Raw genomic sequence first — 17,172 nt, 5'->3', positions numbered from 1 at the left:
CAAGCTGTCCTCCCTGAAGGCAAAGCCCGAGGTTGAGGTGGTTCCCATCCTTGAGGAGCTGCTCTTCCTTGGGAGGGACGTTAAAAAGCAGCTGGAGGTCCACATTACAAAGATGCAAGTGCAGCAAAGATCGGAACTGCCCATGAGGATCCAGGATTCCCCGAGGAGGTTCATGTCTCCTTCCCCAGAGGAGAGAGGCCGGCTCTCTCACCCTACCTGCGGGGGCATCGTGACTCCGTACCGGTCACCATTTCAGCTGCGTTCCAAGAAGGCTCAGTCTATTCAGTTGCCTCTAAGGGCCCCCAGTCAGAGGTGGCTGGAGGATGTACATGCCCTACCCACCGACAGAAGGCAGCAAATGGCCAGGTCTTACTCCTGGAAGCATCCTGGGGCAGCAGCATCGAAAGGGCAAGAAACGCCAGACCAACTATCTGCTGAGCTGCATGGTCTTCGAGACATCACGGCTCCACACGGGTTCATTGGAACTGTGAATTCAAAGCTCTCCAGGGACCAGCCACCAATCAGAGTCTGCAAGAAGTGCGATAAGGTTCGACGGAAGAGACCAGCTGGCTCTGCAGGTGCTGACTTGCCCAGAATTCCACAGCGATGGACTCCAGGAGACTCTACAGCATCATCCAACCTCAACAAGATGCCAGTGGTGTGGCTCCTTCCAGCAGATGGGAGCAAGACGCAGGATGGAATTGGGAAAATGGCTCCCACCAAGCAACCAAAGATGGTGTCCATTGCTACGAGTACAACAGGGCTTTCGCAAGCTGGGGAGAAAGCAACTGGGAGTCCTGATGGTTCTCCTCCAAAGCCAGCAAAGGCTTCCAGAGCTAGAACACCATCCCCTTCAAGGAGCAAAGATCCAGTTCTCAAACGGATCTTAATGTGTCTCAAGAAAGCCTTCGCCAAACTTCAAAACAAAGCGAAGTCCCAAATGTCCAAGGACTCTCGTTCAAGAAGACCTGGTACTAAATTTACAAAGCCACCCTTTTGGAAGGCAAGGGCCTCAAAGGGTGTCTTATAGTAGTATAAAGTCCTACCGTCAACCCTGCCCCATGACCCCTTAAGCCCCGACCACCTGTCACCGGAAGTCCCACGCATGGGGGTATTACTTCCGGGGTCAAGGCGGACACATGACCAGAAGCAAAGTGTGTCATGTGACCTCTATAAGAACTCCTCCCACTGCCCTCTAACAATCAGGATGGGTTTCGCCTGCATAGGCCTGCCCCGAGAGGAGATTTGACCAATATGGGGGAGTTCCAGGGCAGGGTGACCCATCCGGAAAGGGTTCATGTGACCCCTCTAAGAACTACTCCCACCGCCCTCTACCAATCAGGATGGGTTTCGCCCGCATAGGCCTGCCCCGAGAGGAGATTTGACCAATATGGGGGAGTTCCAGGGCGGGATGACCTATCCGGAAAGGGTTCATGTTACCCCTCTAAGAACTCCTCCCACCGCCCTCTACCAATCAGGATTGGTTTAGCCTGCATAGGCCTGCCCCGAGAGGAGATTTTACCAATATGGGGGAGTTCCAGGGCGGGGTGACCCATCCGGAAAGGGTTCATGTGACTCCTCTAAGAAGTCCTCCCACCGCCCTCTACCAATCAGGATGGGTTTCGCCCGCATAGGCCTGCCCCGAGGGGAGATTTGACGAATATGCGGGAGTCCCAGGGCGGGGTGACCCATCCGGAAAGGGTTCATGTTACCCCTCTAAGAACTCCTCCCACCGCCCTCTACCAATCACGATGGGTTTCGGTTGCATAGGACTGCTCCGAGAGCAGATTTGACCAATCGGGGATGTTCCAGGGCGGGGTGACCCGTCCGGAAGTGGATAATGTGAGCTCTCTAAGAACTCCTCCCACCAACCTCTACCAATCGCGATGGGTTTCGGTCGTATAGGATCGCCCCGAGAGCAGATTTGACCAATCGGGGGTGTTCTAGGGTGGGGTGACCCGCCCAGAAGAGGGTCATGTGACCCCTCTAAAAACTCCTCCCTGTGCCCTCTGCCAATCAGAGTGCAGCACCATTACCCCATAAATCCCACTGCCGGGGCAGAACAGGCCATCTTTTACCAGGAACGCGTGCTTTAGAAATCATGGAAACATGGACTCCTTCACCACCCGCGTGAGAACTTCGGACTTTGTTTTAGCCCCGAGGGCCTTTGACCATCCATGGAGAAAGCGCTACATCAGCGACAGTTCCGAGGAGGAGGAGGGAGCGACCGAGGAGGGCCCTTTGGCCCAGCCGTTGATGGATACGCCAGAACCCGAAACCGAATTGCTTGTGAGACACCCCGATGAGCGTGGTGGCCTCTTGTCATCCACCCCCCTGGAGGAGGAAGGCGAACACAGCTCAGGGGAGTCACCGGAGGACAAGGTGAACGGAAAAGACTTCGCTCAGGTAAATGAATTATTAAGAAGTGATGGTTGATGATGGGGTGTAATGGGGTTAGGAACCGGGGGGGCGGTGGGTTTGTGTAAATTTAAAAACAAGCAGTGGGAATTTACACTGTTTCTTTTCTGAAAATCTCTCGACAGCTCGACGATGCCTTTCTAGAGGAGCAGGAGGCCCTGGACAGCGTTGCATCAAGCAGCGAAGATGAACTGGGCCCACCTTGGTTCTGCTCAACGCCGATACAAATTGTTGAAGAGGACTCCGAGGATGACGGCTATGAGGAGTTTAGGAGGAGGCTTGGCATGGAACTAACTGAGCCAGTGCCATGTTGTGAGCGTAAAAAAAGTCCTGCGGACTATTGTACGCCTTGCTGTTTATGCTGTCCTTAATTACTGCCTTAGGGAAAAGCTTTTTGAAGATTGTGACGACTGTGTCATAGATGCGCCAGCCCAACGGCACCATGACTGTGTGACTTGGACTTCAGTGGCTATAAACTGCAAGCTCCGGGGCCTGTGTGCTGAGCTGTGTTTGGAAATCCTATTAAACACTGTTATTGCCATAGGTTATGCTATGCAATGTCTGTGCCTAACCCAAGAACATTTAGCGCCAGGGGGGACCTTGATAAAAAACAAGCCCCAAGACATTCATTGAGATCTGCAAAGGGCCCCCACTTGGAATGGGCACTGTAAGAGGCCCTACAGAAAAATGTATTTGAACTAAAAGAAAAAAAAGAAAAGAAAAGAAAAGCAGCCCAGTTGTGCAGACAACATATTCCCCCAGCCCAGACCACAAAAGGGAATGCTAGGGAGGGGTGAGCCAATCAACCTGTTGACTATTTTGAAACAAAGAGTTAGGATGGTATAAAAACCTCAGGGAGCTTGGAGCCTGTCTCTTCCAACAGAAACGCTCTTGAATTGCTGCTGGACTGCAAGAGGAGGTATGCGCCCTGTTTTGAACTCTGAAAATAGATATTCTATAATGCCATTCTTTGGCCATGCTGTCTTAGTAAATAATGGTGCCTGACTTTATTGCAGTGTGATCTTTTTAGCATGGAACCAGGAACTTTAAGCTGCATTTCACCACCAGGCCAAGGTAAAAACCATTTTAACTATAGATGTGCTTAATACTGTTAAATTAAAAAACAAAAACAAAAAACCTTCAAGTATTACAAAGGTTGTATAGGGATTTGGGGGTAATCCTAACTTAACATTTTTGCTTGTTCTTTAACCTGAAGGCCCAAACACACCTGGCAGGGGTGGGGGCGGGGTGGTGGTGGACAGAACAACCATGTGCCTTTTAAATGCATGTGGGTTTATTGAATAGTATTTTCAATGGATTTTAAAAGCAGTTTGGTTTTTATTTTGCAAAATGAGATGTCTTTTTAAAAAATGTTTGTGGGTTTGTTTTTTAAAGCTGTAGAAATGAACTCAAAACCTGTGTTTGTTGTACAGCCTGAAATGTATTATTTTGTTTTAAAGCTGTGACTTTTCAAATAGAAAAAGGTTGTTTGGTTGTTTCATGAGGTTTTGTATTTTAAGTAAATCCATAGGTGTGGGTGAGAAAGATGGTAAAGTTCAGTTTCATAAAATGTCTTTTCTCCCCCCTCATAGGCACGGGCAGCTTTCCTGACAATGCTGTAGTCGAAGCTACAGGGACACCTCCACCAGAACCGCCAAAGAACCAGGAATCTGCTTTGAGACCTTTAACAACGCTAACACAAAACAGCACAAGCAGGAGCGCCGCCAGCTTTTCTGCCACCCTAGGCGGCGGAAGGTCCCACCCCGAAATGCCACCCCCGCACAGAGGCGGCGGAAGGTCCCACCGCTGAAATACCGCCGCGGTCGCCGCCCCCCAAATTGTAGCGCCCTAGGCGACCACCTAGGTCGCCTAATGGGTTGCGCCGGCCCTGAGCACAAGGGTGCAGATGAAGCATCAGGGCAGTCCAAACCTCATATACGTCAAACCCAAGGAGAAAACAAAAGACTCTGGTAAAGACCAACCACGCAAACACAACTCCAGTTCCTCAGCGGCCACCACCACACCAAGCCCTGAGAAAACTCAGCAAAAACACACACATTCACAAACCCGGAGCATGCGCTCTAGGGGTTGTGAATAAAAAACCAAGGACTAACAGACCATTCTCCCAACACCATAAGCTCCTCACAGCTCCCCCATATTCTAGTATTTGGGAAAAGTATGATGCTTCATTCAGAAAACTGATGAAGATTTGGGGAAAATATGAGGCTTTGTTCAGAAACTGGTGGTTGCTATATCCTCAGGGGTCTAAAAGAAAGGAGAGCTGGAAACCACGTCAAAAATGCAAAAGCTCTGGCAGGAGACTTTTTAAAAAATGCTTCAATTTTTCCAAAAGGGGGCTCTGAGCAGGCATGACTAGCCGTGGAAAGGGGCCTGGGTAAAAAAGGCACCCTCAAGGGTACACGTCAGCTCAGGTGTAAACAAAAGGGGGGACAGCTCTTGGTGGACAAACAAATGGCGGCCAAAAAGTTCCAGGCCAGGGTCTCAGTAAAATTTTTTAAAAAGGCTAAAGAGGTAATGAGGAAAAAGAACAAAAAGAGATGCCCCCTACTGGAGGCTCTCAAACTGGCTTGTCTGAAAATGGGGAGGTGGAACCCGACTCTGACGCAGAGTCTGGTTTAGAAAATTCCCCAGAGGGCTCTCTAGAAGGTTCCCGTCTGCTCCTGATGACCCTCACGGAGGCCCCTCGGAGTCTGACTCTCAAATAGCATCTGATGTAGAAGATGCCGCTGACAGTCCCATAGAGGAACCCCCAAGTAACCCTGAAAATGCAGAGGTGTATCTGGAGAGAGTGAGAAGTTGGCAACGTGAATTACCTAGATTTGGGGGGTCGGTGTATTGTGAGGAATTTCGTTTTGTCAATCCTGAGGGAATAAATTCAGCTCAGCAGGTTGTTGAAGCCATACACAGGGGAATACAGTTAGTTCTAGATGACGTTAATGGTGATTATGATGATTATGCTCAGTTACGTTTAGAGCCGAAATTTAACTAACCCTTTGTTTTCAGTCAGAAGAACTAGGGATGAGCTGTCTGCTGAGGATTTCTTAGCTCAGGCCTCAAAGCTGCTACAGAGCAATAGAGAGTTGCATCTCGATGGGACGTTTTGCCTCGTTGTGACAGTTGTAAAAAACAGGGGTGGGGGCGCTCGTAGAGTTTTAAATTCTATCCGCGGTAGTCAAATCCTCCATAAAAAGAGACAATGCTTAGTAGACCTGATTTACACCGGTACCAATCTGTGTTTTGTGGGTGGGCTCTTGGCCGTTATGTCCGACCGTAAACCTACAGACGCGGAATTGTTAGCGGGGGCGAGAAAGTTGCAGGAGAAACTGGGGGGGTCAGATCAAAAAAAGGTTCTGCTCAGTGACGTAGCAACGTTTGAACAGCATTTAGGAGTCAATATACAGGTGGTGCTGTATGCGGGGAAAGGTGGATGGGGCTTTTTTAAAACGGGGGGCCCAGCGTACCCCAAGATTTTTTTCATCCTGTTGCACGATGAGCATTACTATGGGGTTCTGGATGTGAAAAAGTTCTTCGGTGTGAAAAATTATTGTGAGTTTTGCCACACGGCGTACAGTCACGACCACTCTTACAGGTATCGTTGCCGCCTCTGTTTGAGCGTAACATGCTTGGACAGCATGGGCGTGCAGCTGAGGTGTCCTAGCTGTAGACTGTATTGTCGAGCCAAAGAGTGTTTAGACGGACACGTCGACTGTGCATCGAAAAAACAAGTCGAATGCCCGTCTAAAACTTTGTGTGATAAGTGTCAGTCTTATGTGGACAAGCGGCACAGGTGTAAAGGGAGGCGGTGTAAGCTTGTGAAATCGAGAAAGCTTTTACCAAGTATGTGCATCACAGAAACCTGAGCATTATGTTTATAGTTCAAAACGTATTTTGTCAGGGGGAAAAGAGTCACACGATTAACCTAAACGCAAAAACCCCAGGGATAAATTACAAATCGCTACGCTCGCTCGGCAAATGTACCTCTGCAAAGCTGAATTCTTTCTAGAAGCTTTTGAGGATGCTACCAAAAGACCTTATGGCTACCTGGTGGTGGATTTAAATGCTTCCACACCAGAAGCTTATAGACTAAGAACTGGTGTTTTCCCTCCATACCGGCTGGTGGTTTATACTTTGAAAAGAACAACAGCCGGGTATAAAAAGAGATGAACTATTGGCAGGCCCCTTTGTAACAGCTGGGGTTGCTGACCGAAAACATGTCTAGCTATGTAAAGAGAAACCTGGTCCTTTTAAAATTACTTATCAAATCGTCCCCGCAGCAAAGGAGGGCTAGACTATGTTCGGCCTCTGACGATTTAGTAGCGGCCATCTCAGAAATAGCGCTCAAGCTCCCAACCTCCCTGGGGGTGTAATAGATTTTCTTTAACAGAGCTGCCTACACATGACTTTTACTGGTACCGTCTTTTACTAACACAAATATGAAAGGGGACACATTCATATTGACACATTTAAATAAATACGTTTTATTAATCGCCTGGTTTAACACGACCTTTTACAGCCGCCTGTAAAAATGGACTCCATAAGGAAGTCTGAGCTGGTTCATTCTTCCATTTTGTCCTTTTCCAGATTTTCGTCTTGATATCTGTGTCTCATATCATGCATCAGCTGTTTTTGCTTCTGTCTATTTACTCCCACGGGGCTACCGATGTGTAAGTTCTGAAAGGCCTCTAGAAAGCCATCGTCGAGCTGTTGAGAGATTTTCAGAAAAGAAAGTAAGCACCTCACTGCTTGTTTTTAGATTTACACAACCCGCTGGTTACTAACCCCATTACACCTCATCATCAACTGTCACTTCTTAATCATTCATTTACCTGAGCGACGTCTTTTCCATTCACCTTGTCCTCCGGTGACTCCCCCAAGCTGTGTTCGCCTTCCTCCTCCATGGGGGTGGACGACAAGAGGCCACCACGCTCATCGGGGTGTCTCAGAAGCAGTTGGGTTTCGGGTTCTGTCGTATCCATCAACGGCTGGGCCAAAGGGCCCTCCTCGGTCGCTCCCTCCTCCTCCTTGGAACTGTCGCTGATGTAGCGCTTTCTCCACGGATGGTCAAAGGCCCTCGGGGCTAAAACAAAGTCCAAAGTTCTCCCGGGGGTGGTGAAGGACTCCATGTTTCCACGATTTCTAAAGCATACGTTCTTGGTAAAAGATGGCCTCTTCTGCCCCGGCGCTGGGACTTATGGGGTGATGTTGCTGCACTCTGATTGGCAGAGGGTGCTGGGAGGAGTTTTTAGAGGAGTCACACGACCCTCTTCTGGGCGGGTCACCCCGCCCTGGAACACCGCCGATTGGTCAAATCTGCTCTCGGGGCGGTCCTGTGCGACCGAAACCCATCACGATTGGTAGAGGGCGGTGGGAGGAGTTCTTAGAGAGGTCACATTATCCACTTACGGATGGGTCACCCCGCCCCGGGACACCCCTGATTGGTCAAATCTGCTCTCGGGGCAGTCCTATGTGGCTGACACCCCTCCTGATTGGTAGAGGGAAGTGGGATGAGTTCTTAGAGGGGTCACATGACACACTTTGCTTCCGGTCATGTGTCCGCCTTGAACCCAGAAGTAATACCCCCCATGGGTGGGACTTCAGGTGACAGGTGGTCGGGGCTTAAGGGGTCAAGGGGTGGGATTTAAGGGGCCAAGGGGAGGTGTTATGGTTTCATTGACAGTAGGGTCCTTATACTACTTCCGTTTTCCAGACTATCGAATCCCACCCTGCCTGCATGCCCACTAACAGAAGGGGCCCACAAATTCCACCATCTCCCTAGCATCCAGCGGGCACCATCAACACAGCTCTGTGTCAAGGCATCACCCATCCTCCGTGGCCTGCCACGCCCCTGCTAGTCCAGTCCAAACAATGCACCTGGAGGGTGATGGGCTTGAACACACAACTCTCAGTCCTAATGTGCAACTGCCCTCTGCTCTGCCCCTCTCCGCTGAGCTCTGCTGCTGTATCTCGCTCTGCTTGGCTCTGAAGCTCCCTTGGCGACTCTAGACCTGCGCAGGGGACAGATCATCTTGCCGAACTGCCTGGTATTTTTTATGATGAAAACGAACCGCAGGACTGTTGCCCTCAAACCCAAGTCACACATACGCCTGCTCAGGCTATAATTAATCCAGTCTCAGTTCCACCCGCATCATTCGCCTTTCTCTCTTGAGTGGAAGAGTTTGTTCCAGTTATTGAAGATTTGTGGTCCATGGATTAACTATGGAGTTAAATTAACTGCGGATAATTTAAATCACCCACTTACATTTTCTGGTCCTCTGAATATCCCGACAGAAACCCGGAGCGGATAGGAATGGCTTTTGCTACATTTCATCCCAGGGTTTATCAGTTGTATTGGTTTTAGACTGTTTGGCATTTTCCTGCCATTAATCAAGTTCCTCTCGAACCCACTGCTCTGCAGATCCATTCATAATGCTCCATGGATGGATACACAGGCGGCATCACACTCGTTAGCCACCCACTTACCTGTGGCAGTTGGAAATGGGGCCCATGACCCTGAGCTCCGGAAATGCAGCCCTTGAGGAGGGAAAGGAGCAGCTCCTCCGCTATTCAGAGGAAAACAATAGAATCTAATAGATACTTAATCTGGTCTGATGTGCTTTGTGCAACAGAGGACAGCAGTGCATGTCCATACACAGTCCCCTGGAGATGTAGGGCTGGGGATCATTGCTTGACATGGCCGACTATGAATGGATTGCAATTAGGACTGGGTGGATTGGGTCTTGTTACCAGATGTGCCCATTACTTTGGGGAATGCTCATTTATTCGGGTTACTCTTCTGGGGAAGGGGATTCTGTAATTCTATCAGTGTAGTGTTTGTGTCATTTGTGTTTTTATATGGAGCTCTACTTCTCCCTTCTGCAAGTCCCCTCCCAGTGGAGCTATCCTGCAGGACCTAGGTTCCCCAGGGCTGGGTTTCTCCAGCCCCAGAACCGGATGAACACAACCACACCCCACATACATTAACAAAGCAAGTCTGAGCGGACCGGGTCAATCAGCACTGTCAAGCTGACCCCTTATATGTCTCTGGACTCACTGGGCTGGAGGAAGCAGCACTTTCAAGCTGTTCCCCCCTTATATGCCCCTGGGCTCCATGGACTGGGTCAAGCAGCACTTTCAAGCTGTTACCCTTATGTGTCCCAGATTCAGCACGTCCCTATCCCCAATCTCACAACACAATTGCACTGGCAGTAACCTACTTGATGAGCAAACCCCACAGTATTTTGGGCGTTGCAGAGTGTGATGAGTTGGATCACAAAAACCCCCTTGGGAGCTGCCACCTAATATACAAAGACTACCCCTGCTCCTCTTTACCCTGCCAGTTCAGGACTCCAGCACCCTGTCTTGCTGAGCCAGACACTCCCGTCTGCTCCAACACAGACCCAGGGTCTGAATCACTTGTCCCAGAGCTGCAAGTTTACCTGAAAACAGCTCACAGAAGTGTGCTTGTCTTTAGCACTCAGATGCCCAACTCCCAATGGGGTCTAAACCCAGATAAATCCGTTTCACCCTGCATAAGGCTTATGCAGGGCAAACTCATAAATTGTTCGCCCTCTATAACACTGATAGAGAGATATGCACAGTTGTTTGCTCCCCCAGGTATTAATACATACTCTGAGTAAATTACTAAATAAAAAGTGATTTTATTAAATACAGAAAATAGGATTTAAGTGGTTCCAAGTAGTAACAGACAGAACAAAGTAAGTCACCAAGCAAAATAAAATAAAATGCGCAAATCTACGTCTAATCAAACTGAATACAGATAATCTCACCCACAGAGATGCTTCAGTAAGTTTTTTCTCAGACTGGACACCTTCCAGGCCTGGGCACAATTCTTTCTCCTGGTACAGCTCTCGTTGGAGCTCAGGTGATAGCTAGGGGATTCTTCATGATGGCTCCTCTCCCCTCTGTTCTCTTCCACCCCTTTATATATCTTTTGCATAAGGCGGGAACCCTTTGTTCCTCTGGGTTTCCACCCCCCCTCACTGGAAAAGCACCAGGTTAAAGATGGATTCCAGTTCAGGTGACATGATCACATGTCACTGCAAGACTTCATTGCCCACTTGCCAGCACACACATATACAGGAAGACTAACAGGTAAACACAGCCATCTGCAGACAATGGTCCTTGTTAATGGGAGTCAAGATTCCAAACCATCATTAATGGCCCATACATTACATAATTACAATAGGCCCTCAGAGTTATGTTTTATATTTCTAGTTTTAGATACAAGAGTGGTACATTTCTACAAATAGGATGATCACACTCAATAGATTATGAGCTTTGTAATGATACCTTACAAGAGACCTTTTGCACGAAGCATATCCCAGTTGCATTATATTCACTTATTATCAAATCATTATAAAACTATCCCAGTTACATTATATTCACTTATTATCATGTTTTTATAAAACCATATAGACTGCACAACGTCACACAGGGATCTTTAGCTTAGGTAAAAGAAGCTTTGCTGTAGAGTGAATGGGGGAAGCTAAAAACACAAACGAGTAAAGTTCAGCAAGAGCGAGAGAAGCAAGCAACTTAACCATAAAAGTTATTTATTGAATAATAATGATAACTACACAAGGAGGGCTAAACCAACATAACATAGATGATTAAAGGTTAATACCTAAGGTAGAAAGGAAAACCGAGAGAGAGAAAGAGCGGGGATCTCACCCACTCCATGAGGCTTGAACTGGTCGGGGTTCCCAGATGATGGTGGTAGCTGAGGGTCCTGAATGCTGGAGACAGGCAGAGCCCCCAGCACGGTCAGTCAGGAGAAGATGGAGTTCCAGTGGAACTGATGCATAGTTTGGATCTAAGCATCAGAACCCTGACTAGAGGGTGAGTAGGGATTTTTGTAGAGAAATGACAATGGTTGAAGGGAGAACACTAGATTTGTTTATAGGTAAGCTGATGACTCAAGGGTTTTCTTTAGGCTAGACAATAGGAGCTGATCCCTCTTGGCTATGGGTGGTGTTTTCTTCCAGGGAGCTCACAATGCAACTAGGCTGCTTCAGTATTTGGATATCAATTAAGGATTCATTACTAGAATTGGTCTGATAATTGCTGAGCTGGGTGTGTGCAGACATAGGTTCATTAGCATCTGGAGCAGAGATTCCCATGATGCAGTGCTTCCCTGCTTTTTCTGGTCCCAGAATTCAGTGTGGTTCTCTGTTCTCCATTCTGCACGTAAACTGAGATGTCTTCCTGTCCCATCTTCCATACAGATGAGGCGAGGGGAGTTGTCTCTGCTCTCCATTCTGTATGCAATGGAGATGTCTTCATCTTGTCACCCTTGTCAGGAGGGGTCTTCGACTTCACAACATCCTCTGGCAAAGAGTTTCATAGGTTGACTGTGCATTGTGTGAAAAAATACTTCCTTTTGTTTGTTTTCACCCTGCTGCCTATTCATTTCATTTCATAACCACTAGTTCTTGTGTTATGAGAAGGAGTAAATAACACTTCCTTATTTACTTTTTCCACATCAATCATGATTTTATAGATCTCTCTCATATCCCTCGTAGTTGTCTCTTTTCCAGGCTGAAAAGTCCCAGTCCTATTAATGTCTCCTCATATGGAAGCTGTTCCATACCGTGAATCATTTTTTTTTTTGCCCTTTTCTGAACCTTTTCCAATTCCAACAGATCTTTTTTGAGGTGGGGCGACCACATCTGCATGCAGTATTCAAGATGTGGTTGTATCATGGATTTATATAGAGGAATATGATATTTTCTGTCGTTATCTATCCTTTTCCTAATGATTCCCAACATTGTTAGCTTTTTTGACTGCCGCTGCATATTGAGTGGATGTTTTCAGAGAACTATCCACAATGACTCCAAGATCTCTTTCTTGAGTGGTAACAGCTAATTCAAACCCCATCATTTATATGGATAGTTTGGATTAGTCTTTTCCATCTTGTATGGGTTGGGTTCCCTGGAGGCCTCACTCCCCTGAAGGCAAGGGAATTGAACCACTGAGAATCTGACCCCGCTGTTGGGTGTGTCACGGATTGAGTGAGACGTGGCCGATTTTTCACCCTCTGTCTCTTTGTTTAATCCTCCTCTTTGTGACTCAGCCCCCTGGTCAGGTCACTCAGGATTTCCCCCCCTGCTGGAGTACAGTCCTTCAATTCTCTGTCACTCCTGCAGTGACCCTGGCAGTCTTCCTGTTCACTGCCCCACTGGTCTATGCCTCACCCTCGGTGGCTGGTAGGGGACCCTGGGCCTGCCCTCTACTCCGGGTTCCAGTCCAGGGATCCTCAGCCCAGCAGTTCTTGGCTTTCTTCTCTTCGTCCTCACTGCTCCTTCCCTGGACTGTTTCCTACCACTCCTGGTTCTCCTCCACCCCCCTTCCTCTGGGAGTACAAGCTCCAAATATACCTTCCTCCTCCCAGGGAGTGACTGCAGCCTATGCATCTCTGCAGCCTCCAAACACGGCCCCCTCTTCCCAGGGAGGGGCTGCCCTTTCCCAGCAGCAGCCCTGTCTGTTGCCAGTTTTCTGGCTTTCTAGGCCTGGCCTATTCCTGCCCAGCTGAACCTGCTTGCCATCAATTCCCTGCTCCCTGGCTCTTCCTCCAGGTGTAGCCTATGGCATTAATAGGCCTGCCTGGGCACCTTAACCCCTTCCAGTCCTGTGTGGTGTGGACACCCCGTCACAGGGACCATGATCCTGGCTGGTGCATTTGGGCACCGCTCTAATGTCCATTAATAGGGGGCAGGGCCAGATTCTCCAAAGCTGCCCCGGATCTCTCCAGCCAGCTTTGCTTTCCCCCAGCCCCTTTCACCCTAGAGCCCGAGGTGAAACTAGCTTCTTTGTGTAAAAAGAAGAACAGGAGTACTTGTGGCACCTTAGAGACTAACAAATTTATTAGAGCATAAGCTTTCGTGGACTACAGCCCACTTCTTCGGATGCCACAAGTACTCCTGTTCTTCTTTTTGCGGATACAGACTAACACGGCTGTTACTCTGTAGCTTCTTTGTGTGACATCCTCCTTTGGGTACCTGGCCTGCAAGGAGTTACTCAGCCAATCCCTGCTCCCCTGACAAGAGGCTGCCCAATCAGGAAAGGCCATTGGCTCGGCAGATCAGCTGGTTTGGGGGTGATGTCATGGCAAGATCCTGGCATGTTGGGCTTCCTGGTAGAAGCCTTTAACAGCATTAAGTGAGTAGCACTGGGAGCGACAGCCCAGGCGCTGGGCGTTGGGGGTAAGTAGCAAAGGAAGGCAAATTATCCCCTGGGAGCGAAGCAGTGAGGAGCTCAGGGAGGGAGGCCAGCGGGGGGGTCTGTTGCTTTGGTGGGTTTGAACCCTGGGATCCCAGGCGGGTTGTGCCTGGCATTGGGTTAGCAGGACAATCCCATGGGGAGGAAGTGGCGCGAGGGGGTTTTACAAAACCCATTGGCACCGTTTGCCGTCTTTCTATTCCGTCTCTCCTAAAAGCCCGGGCAGGGGCTGAAAGCGCCGCGATCCCCCCATGCAGAGTGGCTCCCCGTCACTGGGTGTGTCCAGCTGCAGGCTCCCTCTTTGTCTGTCTGTCCTGTCTGACTCCCACGTGCTGGCTCGCCCTCACCCCTTGGGAGGGCCCACTTTGCTTTGCTGCTTGGCGAGGTGCAGGCTCTGGTGCCTGTAGCAGCATCCAGGAGTGGGAGCCACTGGACCACTCCAAGAGAGACGCCCAGCTCCACCCCAACAGCTGGGCACCAGCTCCTTCCTCTTCCTCATCATCCCAGAGCTCATCTGTGCTTGGAGCAGGGCTGCCTGTGCCCAGCTGGTGGGTGCATCCACCCGGGCAGGGAGAAAGTGCAGTGAGTCCAAATCTAAATGCACTGGTTGGTTCTTTCCTTTCAAAAGTGGGGGCCAGTGTTTACTCTGGGGCTGGATTCTGTATATTTGACGTTTTCTTTCCTACTAATCTGTCTAGCCATAACTGGATTGCATGGGGGTTTCTCTCTCTGTCTGTCTGTCTTTCTTTCCTTTTCAACCCCACAATTGGTGCATTGGGCCTGATTCTGATCTCCAGCTGGTGTAAACGAGGAGTAGCCCCACTGAAGTGAGTTTACATGGGGGTAAAGTCAGTGTATGTGGGATCAGGATCAGGCCCGCTGCGTTCAAGGCTCGCGGGCTGTACCCAGAGCACAGGCGGGTCTCTGATCCCACTTCCCATCTGGCTGCAAATCCCTGCCTCCCTGTCCACGCACCCCACCCACCTTTGGGGGGGAAACTCCGTTAGCCCCGAGTGGGGCCAGTTAGGGTCACTCCCTGTTCCGGAACATGCCCCGAGGATGTCGCTTTTGGGGGCAGCCCCACCTGAGAGCCAGCTGGGGTGGGACGGGATTGCAGGGGCCTGGCCCGGGGGTTCCCAGGTGGCTTCCCCTGCCTTGCTAGATGGGAACAGCAGGCACGAAAGCAGCGAGACGTAAGGAAGCAGCCAGGGGACGGGGGGTGCTGTCAGTGTTGGAAAGCTGGGGGGGGGGAGTCTGCTTTATTGATGGAGGCAGGAAACGTTCTTTCCTTGTGATGTCTTTAAATATTTATTTCAGATGGGGGAGGGGCAGGTGAGAGAGAGGAGAACTGGGCAGCAGCTGGAGGGCCAAGAAGTGCATCGAGCTTTTAAAAGCTGAACCAGCCCTGGGGAGGCTGGAGGTTTCCCCACCTGGGGAAGGCTGTGCAGGCAAATCGCACCTGCCCTTCCAGACGCACGGGCGCCTCATTGTTCAGCCCAGATGAGCTCATCTGGCATTATGCAGGGCGGCTGCTGCCTCTGTCTAGCAAACAGCAGCGCTCACAGCAAAACTAACTGGGAGTCGTCAGTGGGCTTGTTTTAACCTCCAGCACCTGCTTCCACAGTCCTGGTGGGCTCCCTGCCCCGCAGCCTGCCTGGCCCTCCGGCTGTTTCCAGCCAGGATGCTGGTGCCCCTCAATCCTGACCTGCAGCCCCCCTGTTGTCCCAGCCCTGGGCTCCCCACACAGCCCTGTCCATGCCCCTCACTCCTGACCTGCAGCCCCCCGGCTATCCCAGTTCTTAGCCTCTCTTGAGTAAAGAGGTACAATGTGGAGATTTACAAAAACAACAAGGAGTCTGGTGGCACCTTAAAGACTAACAGATTTATTAGGGCATAAGCTTTCGTGAGTAAAAACCTCACTTCTTCGGATGCATCCGAAGAAGTGAGGTTTTTACTCACGAAAGCTTATGCCCTAATAAATCTGTTAGTCTTTAAGGTGCCACCAGACTCCTTGTTGTTTTTGTAGATACAGACTAACACGGCTACCCCCTGATACTTGACACAATGTGGAGATTTGTGTGGCGATGCTGAGTGATGGACAAACATCCACTCGGGTCTGGGCGGAATCGTTTCAAGCATTCACTTCAATCAGGCCTTCAGAAGGGCTAGCCCGCGACCCCTACAGCGCATTTCTTCATTAGCAGCTGGGGAACGTGCGTTTCAATGGGAGCAGAGGGGTTCCAATCAAGGTGGCCGGGCTGCATAGAATGTCAGAGCCCCCTCCAGCCTTTGTAACTATGTTGACATGGGATCAGCCCGTGCACGGCTGCAGCAGGGGGAAATTCCCCCTTAGCTGAAATGGCAGCAGCCTGGGTTGGGGGGCAGTAACCGGACATTGGGGGTCTGATCAGTAGATCTGACCGGACACTGGGGGGTGCTCTTTTCCACTGGACAGGGCACCTGGCCATCCTATCGCACGAGTGTCCAGTGCTCCCACTGCCTGACCAAGAAGATGAACAAGTAAGCAGCAAATAATGCTACAAAAAGGGGATTCACGTCACCTAGAGGTACAGGCTGTCCTGGAACAGCAGGAACCAGCCAGCTAGAGAAGGGGAAGTAGGGAAATAAAGAGAGAATGGCAGACAGGGGTTGTGCCATTACTGCCAGAACTGTTCAAACAGAGCAGTGCCCTGGAAACAGGCAGACAGATTGATGGATATCAAGCCGGCCGGCACCCAGCTTAGCCTGCACTGAGGGCTGATAGCCAGCAGAGGGAGCCCACGTACAACCAAAGGAGTGGGGCAGCAGAGAGCCAGCAGCGTGGGATTGATCTCGGATAGGCCATAACGAAATCAGGGCCGGCTCTACCATGTTTGCTGCCCCAAGCAAAAACCAAAACAAAAACCCACTCGGACTGACGCTGCCCGAACCACCAAAGTGGGGGGGGAAAAGAAAAGAAAAGCCGCCCGGACTGTGCCACCCGAGAATGGAGGGAATGCCGCCCCGTAGCATGTGCCGCCCCGTAGCATGTGCCCCCCAGGCACGTGCTTCCTCCGTGGGTGCCTGGAGCCGGCCCTGAACAAAACAATTCCCCGTGGAAAAGGCGTCCAGGAGGCGTGAAGTCCAGCAGGACAGCAGTGAAATGGCACCGTTTGTGGGCAGTGTTGGGACGTTCAACAGCACCTGCGAATCGTGGGTGGTTTACCTCCAACGTTTTCAGCAATTGGTAACCTGCAACACGGTTCCAGACAGACAGTGAGTTTCAGCTTTGCTGTCAGTGATGGGTCCAAAGGCGAGCGGACTGCTGCCTGACCTCTGGTTTCCAACTGGCATAAGTGCCGACTGGCATAAGTGCCAAGTTTCTAATATGCCGGGGAGGGGCACCAGGCCACGCCCCCACTCCACCCCTTCTCCCAAGGCCCCATCCCAACCCTGCCTCTTCCTGCCTCTGCTCTGCCCACACGCCTTTTCCTCCTATTTCCCCTTCCCTGAGCA

The sequence above is a fragment of the Malaclemys terrapin genome, chromosome 3, assembly GCF_027887155.1.
Source record: "Malaclemys terrapin pileata isolate rMalTer1 chromosome 3, rMalTer1.hap1, whole genome shotgun sequence".
Classification (NCBI taxonomy): Eukaryota; Metazoa; Chordata; order Testudines; family Emydidae; genus Malaclemys; species Malaclemys terrapin.
Note: the sequence above shows the minus strand (reverse complement) of the source record.